At 44.6% G+C, this 13,866-nt stretch overlaps 1 long non-coding RNA gene across 1 annotated transcript; it reads left to right on the forward strand.

Moving 5' to 3' along the window:
• The first annotated feature begins 202 nt into the window (after positions 1–202).
• LOC132388611 (uncharacterized) lies at positions 203–12,573 on the forward strand. The gene is made up of 3 exons (XR_009510282.1): positions 203–260; positions 11,400–11,491; positions 12,553–12,573. It is a non-coding gene; the product is annotated as an uncharacterized LOC132388611 (long non-coding RNA).
• The last annotated feature ends 1,293 nt before the right edge of the window (positions 12,574–13,866 follow it).

Below are 13,866 nucleotides of genomic sequence, written 5' to 3' on the forward strand. Positions count from 1 at the left end.
AATTAAAATGGAGAATATAATTATTATTGTTATTATTTTAAAGTTTTTGAACAACTCTGTGCCCCATGGTCGATGGTCTATGCTCTCTTGTCCAACCCCTTTGCTCCGCCTCTAAAAGCCCCGCCCCAGCTCTGAAGACGCGCGGCGCAAATTGCGCATGCTCAGTCTTGGTTAACTTTCCGCTCTGAGTTGAGCGTATCGTCGCGGGGAGACGGGGGAAGGATCGCTGTCTGCGAGGCAAATACATCAAGTTCCCATCGGTGAGTATTTGAGGCCCTTTCAAGCGGGCATGTTTGAGTCCCGTTAACACACCTGTTCCGGGTTGCTGGAGAGAACCTGCCGGGGTCGGTCCGGGTTGTAGGGCCTTCACATCGAACCGCCAGAGATGAGCCGCCGCTCAGCCCCTGTTGCTTCAGTCCTAGGAACGGGTAATGTGATAATGCCGGGACTGCACTTATCCGTTGATGTACCTGGGGAAATTCGGCTGTTTGTGTTCTTGCAGCCGGAGGTTAAACGGAATAATCGCGTTTGCGGGACACTGCTCCATGTGTATGAGTAGTTTTATCTTAAGTCAGTTCAGACATGGCAGATTTGTGACGTCCCCTCTTTTTGTGTGGGCAATTATTTTTTGTTTCGTGACTCCATTCCACTGTTACGACCCGCCGAAGTGCAGCGAATGTTTTTGGGTACATAACCGTATTAATGCGAGAATTAAGCCTTTTCCATTTGCCTGTTCCTCAAAAATTTGTGCACTTTGGTGAAATCGCCCTCCCGAACTTCCCGAGCTGAAACTCAGACTGTCTAATATTTCCACACAGTTTAAATGGGGAATGGTTTATTATTGCCAAATACCGACGTACAATGAAAATCTTGCCGTGCATAGCCTCCACACAGATCAATACGTCACAACAGCACGAGGGGTGAGAGAGAAGGAGTAAATTTCCGAAAACCTAGTACATTTATTTTTTCAACATAGCCCTCTCCTACATTTACACACTTAGTCCAGCGGTTGTGGAGCATACGGATCTTGGACCTCCAGGAAGTGTCCAATGCATGGGGTGATTGATGCGTTCGTGGCCTAAGGTAGAAGGAGATGAGTTATACAGCTCTCGTTACGTGCACATGCGGTTCAGCTTTTTGAGTGATTATGCAGAAAGTTTGAAATTAATAAGTCATCTCCTCCTACCTTAGGCCACGAACTCATCAATCACCCCTGGTATATTAGGTATACATTAACGGAGTGTAACAAAGCTTTATAGTTATAGAGACAGTGTACTGCAGGTAGGCATATTATGCAATGTCACATGGAGTTACATTGTGAGATCAGGAGTCCATCTAATCATGCTGAGGGTCTCGGCCCGAAACGTCGACAGAGCTTCTCCCTATAGATGCTGCCTGGCCTGCTGCGTTCCACAAGCATTTTGTGTGTGCTGCTTGAATTTCCAGCATCTGCAGAATTTCGCATGCTAAAGAAGATTCAGTTTGCTTACAACAGCAGGATGGAAGCAGTCCTTGAGCCCGCTGGGATGTTTTTCTGTTTTATTTTATCTTCGATCGGATGGGAGGTTGAGAATTGAGAATGTCTAGGATTCTGGGACTCATTGATTATGGTTCCTGATTTGCTGAGGCAGCGGGAAGTATACAGAGAGTCCATGGGTGGGAGGCTTGTTTCTATGATGTGCTCAGCGGTGTCCACAGTTCTCTGCTATTCCCTGCAGTCAAAGGAAGAACAATAGTAGTAGGAAGCTGTGAAGTATCGGGATGGGATGCTTTCTATGGTGCATTCAGGGGCAAAGTGTATATGCGAAAGTTCTTATTGTTTGTTATATATTTGAAATTTTAGGATCATATGCATATAGTGGTATGTACTATTAATTCAGTATCTGTGTAATGCTGTAGGACCGTCAGTGATTGTTCTCGATCCCTTCTCCCTCCTGGTTCTACCTGATCATTCCATGCCATCTTGTTCAAATTCCTTCCAGCCTGTATCTAACCACGTCAAGGATACACATGTCAAACATCTTTCTTCTAACCTTTGTCTCATTCAGAAGTATTATACTGCACTTCTACCTCACTGAGTTTCCAGGAACTGTGTTTTTTGTTCGGTTAATTGATGTTTAATTGAATACAGCACGAGGCAATGTAAAGGCAGCCATTAAGCCATTAAATTTTAGTTTCACCGTTACAAAATGGCTGCAGTGCTAAGTTTTTGTCACAATGAAACTCAGAACATATTATATTGAGTTTGTTATTTCCTTTCTTAATTGTTTGCGGTGAGCGACTTCCTCCGTTTCCAAGGTAACAGCCATTCGGAGCTGCAAGAAGTGTTGCACATTTCTATCGCTCTGTGGTAGAGAGAGTGATGGCAGGAGCAACTGTAACTGAGTGATAGTTGGAGGAAAGGATGCTGTGAATATTGACTGCATGGAATGTATTGCACAAGAGTAGGAATGAACTGAAAACTAACAGACTGGCAGGGGTGGCATTACACAAATTTGTTGACCGGCTTCCGGCGCCCCCAACATTTATTATCTGTGGAGAGAGAGAGAGAGAGAGAGAGAGAGAGAGAGAGAGAGAGAGAGAGAGAGAGAGAGAGAGAGAGAGAGAGAGAGAGAGAGAGAGAGAGAGAGAGAGAGAACGAACAAACAATCTTCTTTTGCAGGAATTTTGAAATAAGATGTATAGACGATCATTAGGTTCAGTTCTCCTTAGTTTGTGAATCGGAAATGCCAGGAACACCACAGCAAATTTTTGGTGGCAAAGCCTCAGTGGGCAGTTTTTGTGTAGGTTATAATATTGGGCTGGAGTCTCTGAGAATATGGATAGGGCAGTATATTGTTATTTCTACAGCTGCAATTGAAATTCGCACAGTGTGCAGTGATTCTGAAGATCGGGACGATTGGACTTTGGCTGTGGGAAAATCATTGACTAGACCAACCAGTGAGATGTTATGTTTGTCAAACAATTTGTAGTTTTTCAAATACGTAAGTATTTTGATCGAGCCCAATGACAGTAAGCGGGGGGTGATGATTGAAGATGGATTTAGCAAATAAAGGCCAGCGACGAGTGTGATGGGTGTGTCAGTAATGACAGTGGGAGGAAAGGACGCTGTGAGCATTAACTATATGGAACGTATTACACCAGGGTCAGAATGGACTGAGGACCCAAGAAATTGGTAGGGATGTGGTGGCAATTACAGTTTAGGGTGGGAATCAGTTACTATTTGTGCATTAAAATGAAGAAGGAGAAAATACTACAGCTGCAGGAAATTTAAAGTCAGGAGGAGAAAATACTGGAATCGCTCAGCAGATCGGCAGCGTCTTGGACAGTCTCAGTTCTGGAACTGGGTCTTCCACCATTTCTCCTTTCAGAGATGTAGTCTGATGTACTGAGTTCCCAGCGTTTCTACTTTATAATTTTACATTCTGTTCCTGCTACACTGCAGGAAACATGGCAGCCAGCTGTGTGGGGCAAGATCCCACACAGCAGGAAGATTGTGATCAAATGAGCTCGGTTTAGCTGCTGGGGTCAGGCTGAAATGTATCCGCATCCTCTATACAGACCGGGGAACCAGCCTGAGCACCGGCCCCGGCAGAGGGTCATTAAGTTCCAATTCCACCTTAGTCACGGCAAATTGGAAATGGCAGGAACACCTCGACAAATCACCGGCACCAAAGCGTCTTTGATGATATGGGTGATGATATTGGGCTGGTGACTCTGAGGATATGGAATTGGCAGTATACGGGCTTCAGTCCAGGTTGGTAATTCGACAGCTGGGATCGGCATTTCCTCAGTCTACAGTGAAGCTGAAATCCTGAGCGGTTGGGCATTGGTTATGGAGAAATCGCCAACTACACTGTCCAATAGAACATCACATCTGTCGAGTATTTTGGAGGTTATTTAAGCGTTAAATAGGGAGTTGGGTGAAGTTGAGCAGTGATGTTGTTCATCTGAACCTTGGTAAAGTCTGTATTAATATCCCGCATGGCAACTGATCTGGATGGTTCGGTCACGTGGGATTCACAGGGCGCTGGCGAGGTGGATTCACACCGGGATCGAGAACAAGAAGCAGGGGGAGATGATTAAAGATGGTTTTAGCGAATAGAAGCCTGTGGCGAGTGGGATGTGTGTGTCAGTGTCGAGACTTCTGTAGTTCACTATTCATGCCATTGATTTGTATAGGGATGTACAAGGCACAATCAGCAAGTTTGAATTGAATTAAATTGAATTGATTTCTTACGTCCTTCACATACATGAGGAGTAAAACTCTTTACAAAACGTCTCGGTCTAAAGGTGAAATGTGCAGTCAAAGTAATTTATAATAATTCAAGATAAATTAAACTGTCTACATAATATGGATTACCTCAAATTAACGTTAGTTAATTAATCTGAAGTCCTGGTGGAAGAAGCTGTCCCGGAACCTGTTGGTCCTGGCCTTTATGCTGCAGTACCGTTTCTTGGATGGTATCAGCTGGAATAGATTCTGGCTGGGGTTACTCTGGACCCCAATGATCCTTCGGGCCTTTTTTACACACCACTCCTTGTAAAGATCCTGAATCATGGGAAGTTCACAACTACAGATGCGCTGGACTGTCCGCACCACTGTCTACAGAGTCCTCTGATTAAGGGAGGTACATTTCCCATACCAGGCAGTGATGCAGCCGGTCCGGATGATCTCAATTATGCCCTTATAAAAACTACTTATGATTTGGAGGCCCAGACCGAACTTGCTCAAACGTCTGAGGTGAAAGACGTGTTTTTGTGCCTTTTTCACCGCACAGCTGGTGTGAACAGACCACGTGAGATCCTCGGTTATGTGGATGCCGAGGAACTTAAAGCTGTTCACCCTCTCAACCCCAGATCCATTGATGTCAATAGGGGTTAGCCTGTCTCCATTCCTCCTGTAATCCACAACCAGCTCCTTTGTTTTTGCGACATTGAGAGGAAGGTTGTTACTTTGCCACTAATGAGTCAGAGAGATGACTTCTTCCCTGTTGGCCACCTCGTTGTTGCTTGAGAGGAGGCCAATCTATGTAGTGTTGTCGACAAACTTAATTAGCAGGTTAGAGCTCTGGGTGACGACACGGTCATGAGTACACAGGGAGACTGAATTCGGGAGACTGGTTGATAAGGCAACAGGTGACAATGAATTTGAAAGACATTTCGGTCAGTTTTGGAGTTGGGCTGAGGAATGGCAAATAGTTTTCAACTTGGGCAAGTGAGAGGGTGCATTTTGGACAGTCAAACTGGGTGGAACTGGTGTAGTGAATGGGAGAGCATCGGGTGTTGTGGAACAGAACGAGCTGCGTGTACAACAGCACAGTTCACGGAAAGTGGTTGTGTAGGTACTGAGGGTGCAAAAGAAGGCTTTAATCATGCTGGCACTCATTAGTTAGGGCATTGAGTTCTGGATTGTGGTCATTATATTGTAGTCATATATTTTTTTGGTGCGGATATGTACATTTGTTTTCTCCCTACTGTAGGAAAAATATTATCAGTCTGGATAGTGTGCAGACGAGATTGCTGAATATGCTGTCTAAACTAAAGTGCCGGCTCATGGGAAGAAGTTGGCCAAGCTGGATCTTAATTCCAGAGGAGAAAGGAGCTGACACTGTCGGAGGGAGTACAGATAATGTGGTTGGTCATTGTATTTTTCCCAGGGTTCACGATTCAAGATTGGGCAATGTCATTCTAGTATAGGAGAACAAAATAATTGTTACTCTGTATCCGAAGCAGGACAGAAAGAAAATGATAGGGACCACAATAATAAACAAAACACATTACATGCAGTATGATTGCTTAAAAACATTGATTCTATGTCCATAAAGTGACGTTAGGCACAGGAGAGAGTGGACATATGGAGACTGATATTGATTTTCTGCCCATTAAATTACTTTAGGCACAGGAGTGTCTAGAACTGTCAGGAAATGTTAAACCAGTAGTGGGTGAGGTGTGGAGCGTGGGTTAGTGAGTAGACGTGTTGATTACGCTTACTGCTTGGGGTAAATAATTGTTTTAAACCTGATTGTCCTGGCGTGGGTGTTACAGATCCAGAATTCTCTTAAGGTAGCACCAGAGTCGTAAAGAGAGTTTTGGGCATATTGACCTTTATAACGCAGGCTATTAAGAAGAGGGGTTGGGATATTAATGCTAAAGTTGTATTTCACCGTGATTCCAAAACATGTAGGATTGTGTGCAGTTCTGGTCAGCTACTTGGAGGACAGATATGGATAAGCGTGAAAGAGTGCAGGGAAAATTACACGGACATTGCTGGTATTTCAGGAAATAATTATAGTGATGGGTTGAACAGGTTAGGACTTGATTACCTGGAATAGGGGAGAATGAGGGGGTATTCTAGCTTGGCTCCAATTTTTCTATGCCATTGGCCCCTACAATTAAAGGAAGAGTCCACAGACCCCAGTTTGGGACACTCTGCTAAAGATGTAGAAATCTATGATGGTATAAATAGGGTGAATACAGGTAGGAATTTTCCCCTCAGGTTGGGTAAGATCATGGATTTAGGGAAAAACGTGACACATTTAATGTTATCAGGGGGAACTACTTCACTCAGAGGGTGGTGCGAAGGCGGAACCAGTTCCCAGCATAAATGAGAGATGCAGGTTCACTTTTCGAATTTGAGAGATGTTTGGGTAGGTAAATAGATGAGGGAGGTGTAGACGGCTGTGGTCTGGGTACAGGGGGATGGGACCACACCGAACATGGCACGGGCTGGATGGGCTAACCGTCCTGTGGCTGTGCTCTAACGGCTCTACGAAATTAAATTGAGATTTCTACTCATAATCGATATTTGTCGCATCCAACAATGTGTTTTTATTTTGGGCCAGCGTCTGCACTGCTGAGATCTCTGTAGAGCTGAATCAACCATGAGATTTACTGAATATACCTCGAAAGGCTAATAACAAACGCTAAAATTTTAGTATCACCATTACAAAATGGCTGAACGTTCAGTTCACCTTTGTCACAATGAAACCGAGAACGTGTCACACTGAGTTTGTTGTTTCTCCGCTCGGTTATCTTTGCGAGTCACTTCCTCCGTCACCAGGGCAACAGCTCACCAGAGCTGCAGAGAGTGTTGAACGTGTTTATCACTCTCTGGTTGCTGACTCTCAGTGGAGAGAGAGTGGCCTCAGATACGAGGATGCTTTCAGCATTTACTGTCCGGGATGGAATGACGAAGACTGTAGGGATTGAATTTATGCAATTCTGTTCTGGGTGTCAAACTTCTGGCAGTCAGTCAATCGCTTCTGCAGCGAAAGAACAAAAAAAATTTCCTGTACTGAGCTTCCAGTGCTATCTTTTCAATTTTATGTTGAAAACATTTTGTTCCTTTTACACGACGGTAAAGTGGCTGCTAATTGATCTAGGCTACACCACACTCAACAATAAATTAATGTACCACTGTGTTCAATATAACTGTGGGGACAAGTTGAAATATATCAACACCCTCTTTGTGTCCCAAATGCCCATGTTGCCAGGCTGATCCCTGTCTAGACAAAGGATCATCAGGCTCCAGTTCTGTCACGGGTTGGTAGGGGAGTGTAAATTTTTTGAGCTGGGATTAGCTGAGAAACTGCCACATATTACCAGCAGCAAAGAGCCCTGAGAGAGTTGTGCCTGAGATGCAATCTTAGGATGGGAGCTCCAGAAATATGGAACTGTCAGTGTTTGGGCTTCGGTCTACGTTGGTGCTTTTACAGATGCTGCTGGATGTTCCTCCTTCTGCAATGAAACAGACGTCACCTGGGGCTGGATATTGGTAGCGTGAATCTCTCAGTGTGAGATGTGGAAAAGATGTGCGAGGCTGTCGGTGTGGGCTGTGACCCTCTGAGGTTGCATTCTGGGATACAACACTTGTTTTGACTCAGACAAAATGATTCAGGGTCTCATTGTGTCCGGGTTTCTGAGATGTTGAGCGAGTATTCCTGTTCTGTGCTCAGATGTTTGGTTCTGAAGTTCCTTTGGAAGCAAAGTAGAGAATGAGTTCCCATTCCATCCCTCACAGGGAGAGGCTGTGATTAAATACACTGTTTTGTGTTTGCACCAGTAGAAAGAGACCGGGGTTTCAAAACTCAATTCACATTTGGAAATTCCCCCTCACTCTCACCTGTCTATCTGCCAGTGGGAGTCAAACAGAAACTCAAGATGCTGAAGATAGAACAGAACATGGAACAGTACATCATGGACAGAGGTGTGCTCTCTGAGTAGAACAACTTATCCACACATTTCCCTTGCATTTACTCCCTCACACCTTCATTGCATGGTCTCTGGTATTAGACATTTCCAAACAGAGAGAAGATACTCCCTGTCTACTCTGTCAATATTTTTCATTCTCTTATGAACCTCTATCTGGTCTTCCCCCAGTCCTCACCGCTCCAAGGAGAACAACCCAAGATTTTCCACAAAAAATCTGGGAGATGTTTGAATCCATTCTGACGAAAGGCCAGGAAACCGAATCGCAAACATGTTTCCTCTCCCCACAGCTGTCCCTTACCTGCTGAGCGTTTCTAGTGATTCCAGTTTCTCTTTATTCCATTCAAAGCCCAGTTTGTTTATAAAGAGTGGGGTTGAACTGTTATCGAGATGAACATGGGGGAATGCATAACGAAAGTTTAAATCAGATCAGCAGAAGTTTCGGAGGGCCGAGTGGTCCACTTACGCTTTTGGTGTCTTGATTAGAAAAGTTCTCACAGTTTAATTAGTGTAAGCCAATATAACATTAGCAAATTAATTTTATTGTGGAACTGACAAGAAACATTACATTGATTAAGTACATACATCGAGATTTGTGCGTTAATGTTGTACCCCTGTTGATTGCGGATCGACCATGACTCACTCGGTGATCTGGCCAGCGCGGTACGGGACCGAGGGACGCGCTTCCCGATCCCTGTTACTGACTCTACAGTCTCCCCGTCTACCGCGCGCACCAGCTCCCCGCCCACGCGCGTCCTCTCGGGGAGCTTCGTCACCCTTGCGCTCCTGGGTTGACATTGAGACGATTTAAGCAACTGCACGTACCCGGTATCTCTCATGAAGAGACGTGTGATTTACTTCTCTAATTGGTGACAGCAAATGCCAATTTAGCATACCAACCAACGGGGAGATGGGTTTCGTCAATAAGTCGTTAGCTCCAAAGGCCCCACCAGGTGGGGCCCATGGGAGTGCTCATAGTAACACCCTTGGTCTGCAGAACGTAGGAAGAGTCAAAAAAGAAGATATTAAGTGTGAATTCCAGTTCCAACAACCGGAGGAGTATGCTGATGTTGCGGAACTGGTGAGGCCGATTATCCAGAAAGTAGCAGAGGGCACGGTGAGGTGGAAGGCATGGGAGGTATCCCGGATGTAGTTGGGGAGGGACTGAACTATGGGTGACAAAATTGAGTCCAGGTAGGTAGACACAAGTTCAGTGGTGCAGGAGCAGACCGAAACAGTGGGTCTACTGGGACAGTCAGGCTTGTGGATCTTGGGGAAGAGGTGAAACCGAGCAGTGCGGGGTGTGGGAATTATGAGCTTTTTTGGCTGAGGATAGAAGGTCTCCGGAGTTGGTAAGGGCAGTGATGGTACGGAAGACAATGGTAATTCCTTCCCTCTCACTTCACCCATCCCATTTTCACTCTGCCTCCTCCTCCAGCTGCTTATCACCGCTCTCATTATTCTGCCTTCTTCTGCTACCTGGTGCTTTCACCTTACATTCCTTCTTCACCTTTCCTGCCTATCCCCTCCCTGCTTTCCCTCCCAAACCTCTTGATCTTTCCTCTTCCTGGCTTTTCACCTGGCACCTTCCAGCCTTCTCCTTCCCACCCTCCCCCCAATTTCTTTATAGGGTTTCGCCCCCCTCCCTCTTCAGTGCTGATGAACGGTCTCGGCCCGAAACGTTGACTGTTCGTTTCCACGGACGCTGCCCAACCTTCTGAGTTCCTCCAGCGTCTTGTACGGCCTCTTTGTTGGAAACTGCCTCTCAGTGATACAACAGGGGCGTCGGCATTTCCTGAGTGTTATTATCTATCCATTGTAGCATCTGTCATCTTCTGCTTCTTTTACCTTCTGTTTTACTGAACATGGCAGTCTTCTCCAAGGAATCCTGTCATCTTATGGGTGTCCAAAATTTTTCAGCTTTTCAAGCTTCCCAGTGAGCAGGCTGGCTGTATTTCTTCAAGTATTGACTTGTTGGATCTGCTTGCTGTCCAACGAATTCTTAACACATTCCTCCAGCATCCGAGTTCAAAGGCGTCGATTATTTTGTATTCAGCCTGACTAATAGTCCAGCTCTCACAGCCATACATCACATCTGGAAATACCATAGACTTGACTCTACGGTCCTTTGTAGACAATTCATGTCTCTGCGCTTCAGAATTTTATCTAAATTTCTCATTGCTGCCCTCCCCAGAAGTAAGCGCCGTTTGATTCTGTGGCTGCTGTTACTATGTTTAGAAATCTTTGAACCGGGGAAGATAAATTCCGTCACTGCTTCCACTTCCTTTTCATGTATTACCACGGAGTTAACAGGACTGGCTGGTTTTCTTAATATTGAGCAAGAAGCCGGCTTTCCACTTTCTTCTTTCACGTTCATTAGAAGCTTCTTCAGATCCTCCTCACTCTCGGCCATTAGAATCGTATCACCTGCATATCTGAAGTTGTTCATATTTTCTGGTCATTTTGATTCCAACATTTTGAGTCCTCTCGACCAGCATTCCGCATGATGTGTTCAGCACATAGATTAAATAAGCAGGGTGGCAGTATGCAGCCTTGTCGTAATCCTTTCCCAATCTTGAACTAGTTTGTTTTTCCATGGTCAGTTCTAACTGTTGCTTCTTGATCTTGTATTTGCCATAGTTTATTATGGTCCACACTGTTATAAAAAAAAACAAAAAAAATCCTTTAGAGTAGTCAATAAAACATAGATAAATACTTTTCTCGAATTCTCGCGATTTCTCCATTATCCAGCGTAGGCTAGCAATCTTCTATTGCCCATTCAACTTCACTTTCCAGAATGCCTGGCACTGTATCGATGAGGGAGTCATTGCAGGTGTCTTCGCTGTTGGATCTTTCTACAATTCTTCTGTGTGTTCCTGCCAACTCCCTTTGATGTCCTTTGCTTCTGTAAGGTCCTTCCCTTCTTTGTCATTTCCTATGCTCATTTTACATGAAATGTTCCTTTGATTTCTCTCATCTTCTACAACAGATTTCGTTTTTTCCCCAATTCTGTTGGCTGTTTCAGCTTCAATACATCTCTCCTTCTTGAACTTTGTGTTCAGTTGGGGTTCTTGTCCAAATCTCCATTTGCTCCCTGGAATGTAGGAGAGTGAGCAGTGACGTTACAAAAGTGGTTTAAATTATGAAGGGCAGAGTAACTGACTCACTCCTTTATTTGTGTTATTCAGGTCATTGCCAGCAGGTGGTGCTTTCTTCCACCCGGCCGGCAGACAAGAAGACGGCAATCAACCAACCGCAGTCAGACTCAGAATGGACACAGGTATGCTCACTGGGCTGTTTCCCATTAAAAATCTGTTCTTATGGTACACGTGTAGTCAAATCATCAATAGTTCAGAACGATAAACATGGGAGATAAAGGGGCAGAGAGAAAGTACCATCAAACGGGGTCATTGTTCCACCTGGTAAACTTACCTTGAGCACTAGAACAATTCACCAGGTCCAGCGCAGGGACCTAACAAGGGGAATGACGGAATCGCTCCCCTCACCATGTAAATCTTCACCTCAGTGAAAGGAAATGGAGCTCCTGAATAAGGTTGGTAGTCATTAGCAGTGTCCACAAGGATCACTGATACGCCATGCGTTATGTGTGATGTAAATAAATTAATAATAAGCTATGTCTTAACCGAATGATATACTGGGTGAACTGATTCGTTGATTACAGAGTTGACGGAGTTGAGTAAATTTGGGACTTCGTCAACGTGTTCAGCATCCAATTAGAAATATGAAGAGAGTCACCAAGTACAGTTAATTCAGACAAATGTGAGAAGTTGCACTTTGGACGTTCGCGAGCGATGCTCAGAGTGAATGCTGTGACCGTTAATAAGATTGATGTATGGATGTATCTTGTGATGGATATGCATAGCTTCCTGAAAGTAGCAACACATTTGGTAGATTGCTAATGATGAGTTGAGGTATTTGTTGAAGTTGACCTGTAACTGGGTACGCGTTGGTTAAGAGATAATTTTAGAATTGTCCACACATCTGGTAACCAAATCACAGGACTGATGTGGTGAGTCTGGTGAGTGTGCAGACAAGTTTCACCACAAATACCAAAGGGAATAGGTTTAAGGTTAGAGTGTAAAGTTAAAAGGGGATTTAGGATGCATGTTTGCCACAGAGAGTGATCGGTGTCTGGAATGTCCTGCCAAAGGAGGGGATAGAAACAGATACTCAGTAGCATCTGAGAGGCGTTTGCTCTCATGAATATGTCGGGAATGGAGGGATATTGACCATGTTGCTGAAGTTGGGATTGGTTTAAATTGGCATCGTGTCCGCGTACGCATGGTACACTCTGCTATTTTATGTTCTTTTTGACTACAGATCTGAAATCCGCAATCACCGTCTTCCTGTCAAATTGTGAAGATCACCACCTGTTCCGGTTGACGAGCTTCTACATGGAGCGACTGGAGCAGGCGATTGAGGAGGGTGTGGAGGGAGTCGGCTTCATGTTAATGGGCGAGGATCACTTCACCGGGCGAGAGTATCACGTAAGTGGGCGGGACATAGGCTGAGTGTAGAACCAACGCAACGGAACCTCTGGGCAGTGACAATCCAGCAATGCTTGTGCACAACATCTGGAAAAGAGTTTTCATGAGCAGAAACTATATTTTCCGATTTTTCGCTCACACTCATTTTTAGACAGGTAAGGATAAAGACAATGATTGGCAGGTGAATTTAGTAAGATGACACTTGACGGACATTGCAAGTGGACAGAGACCTTCTTTACACCACTCTGCCTGACATCACATCATCCTCCCAATATTCGACTTTAATGGACATTCACCAAACTGTGTTTGATGACCCACGGGATTCCCACAAATTAAATATATAGTGACTTATTTCTCAGCTCAATCTCAGTCTACCTTCAAACCCATTTTCAACTGACGAGGCAACACTGACTATCGTCTCTCATTTGAACTACGGACCCTTTTTTGATCAATATCACAACATGCCTCATGGTTCAGTTAACTTCTGTTCCTTGTGAATGTTCCAATTTGTGTTTGTACTTGCTACAGCTTATACTGTTTATATTGGGGAGTGCAACATTATTATCATTAAAAATATTCCAAGCATCTACTGCTAACGCAGTATTACAAAGAAACACTTTCCTATGGTCCTTGTGCTACTGGAGTGCATTCATCTTTTGCGACCCAGAATGAATATTAGTGAAGAGCCATACACCATACTGAACACTACATTCCACGTGACGCAGCTGACAATTTCAGTCCAAACTTCTTTTTCAACATTACCACCAGTTAGCTTTGGTCTGTCACACACGCACAATAGTCCAGAATTTGCTGTCAGCTCCTCACTGCCAGTTCCCAGCTGTAGGCTGACACTGGAGCGCTCATGGAGTCCGGCAGAGAAGTGTGAACCTGTTGGGGTTCACCGACAATTACCCCAGGGAAAATCAACAGTGACTCTGCCATAGTTTGACCTACCCATAGTCATCAAACTCTACAGTACAGCAGCATGATCTTCGGACCATCCAGTCCACACCGACATATCTGCTTAGTCCCATTGAGCGGCGCCCTGGCTGGAGAAGTCCATAACTTCCCCATTGAATGAAATTATCCAACTTGATCTTAAATGTACACGTCGAATGTATATCGACTAATTTCGATGGCAACGCGT

Source organism: Hypanus sabinus, unplaced genomic scaffold, assembly GCF_030144855.1.
Source record: "Hypanus sabinus isolate sHypSab1 unplaced genomic scaffold, sHypSab1.hap1 scaffold_366, whole genome shotgun sequence".
In the NCBI taxonomy this organism is placed as follows: Eukaryota; Metazoa; Chordata; class Chondrichthyes; order Myliobatiformes; family Dasyatidae; genus Hypanus; species Hypanus sabinus.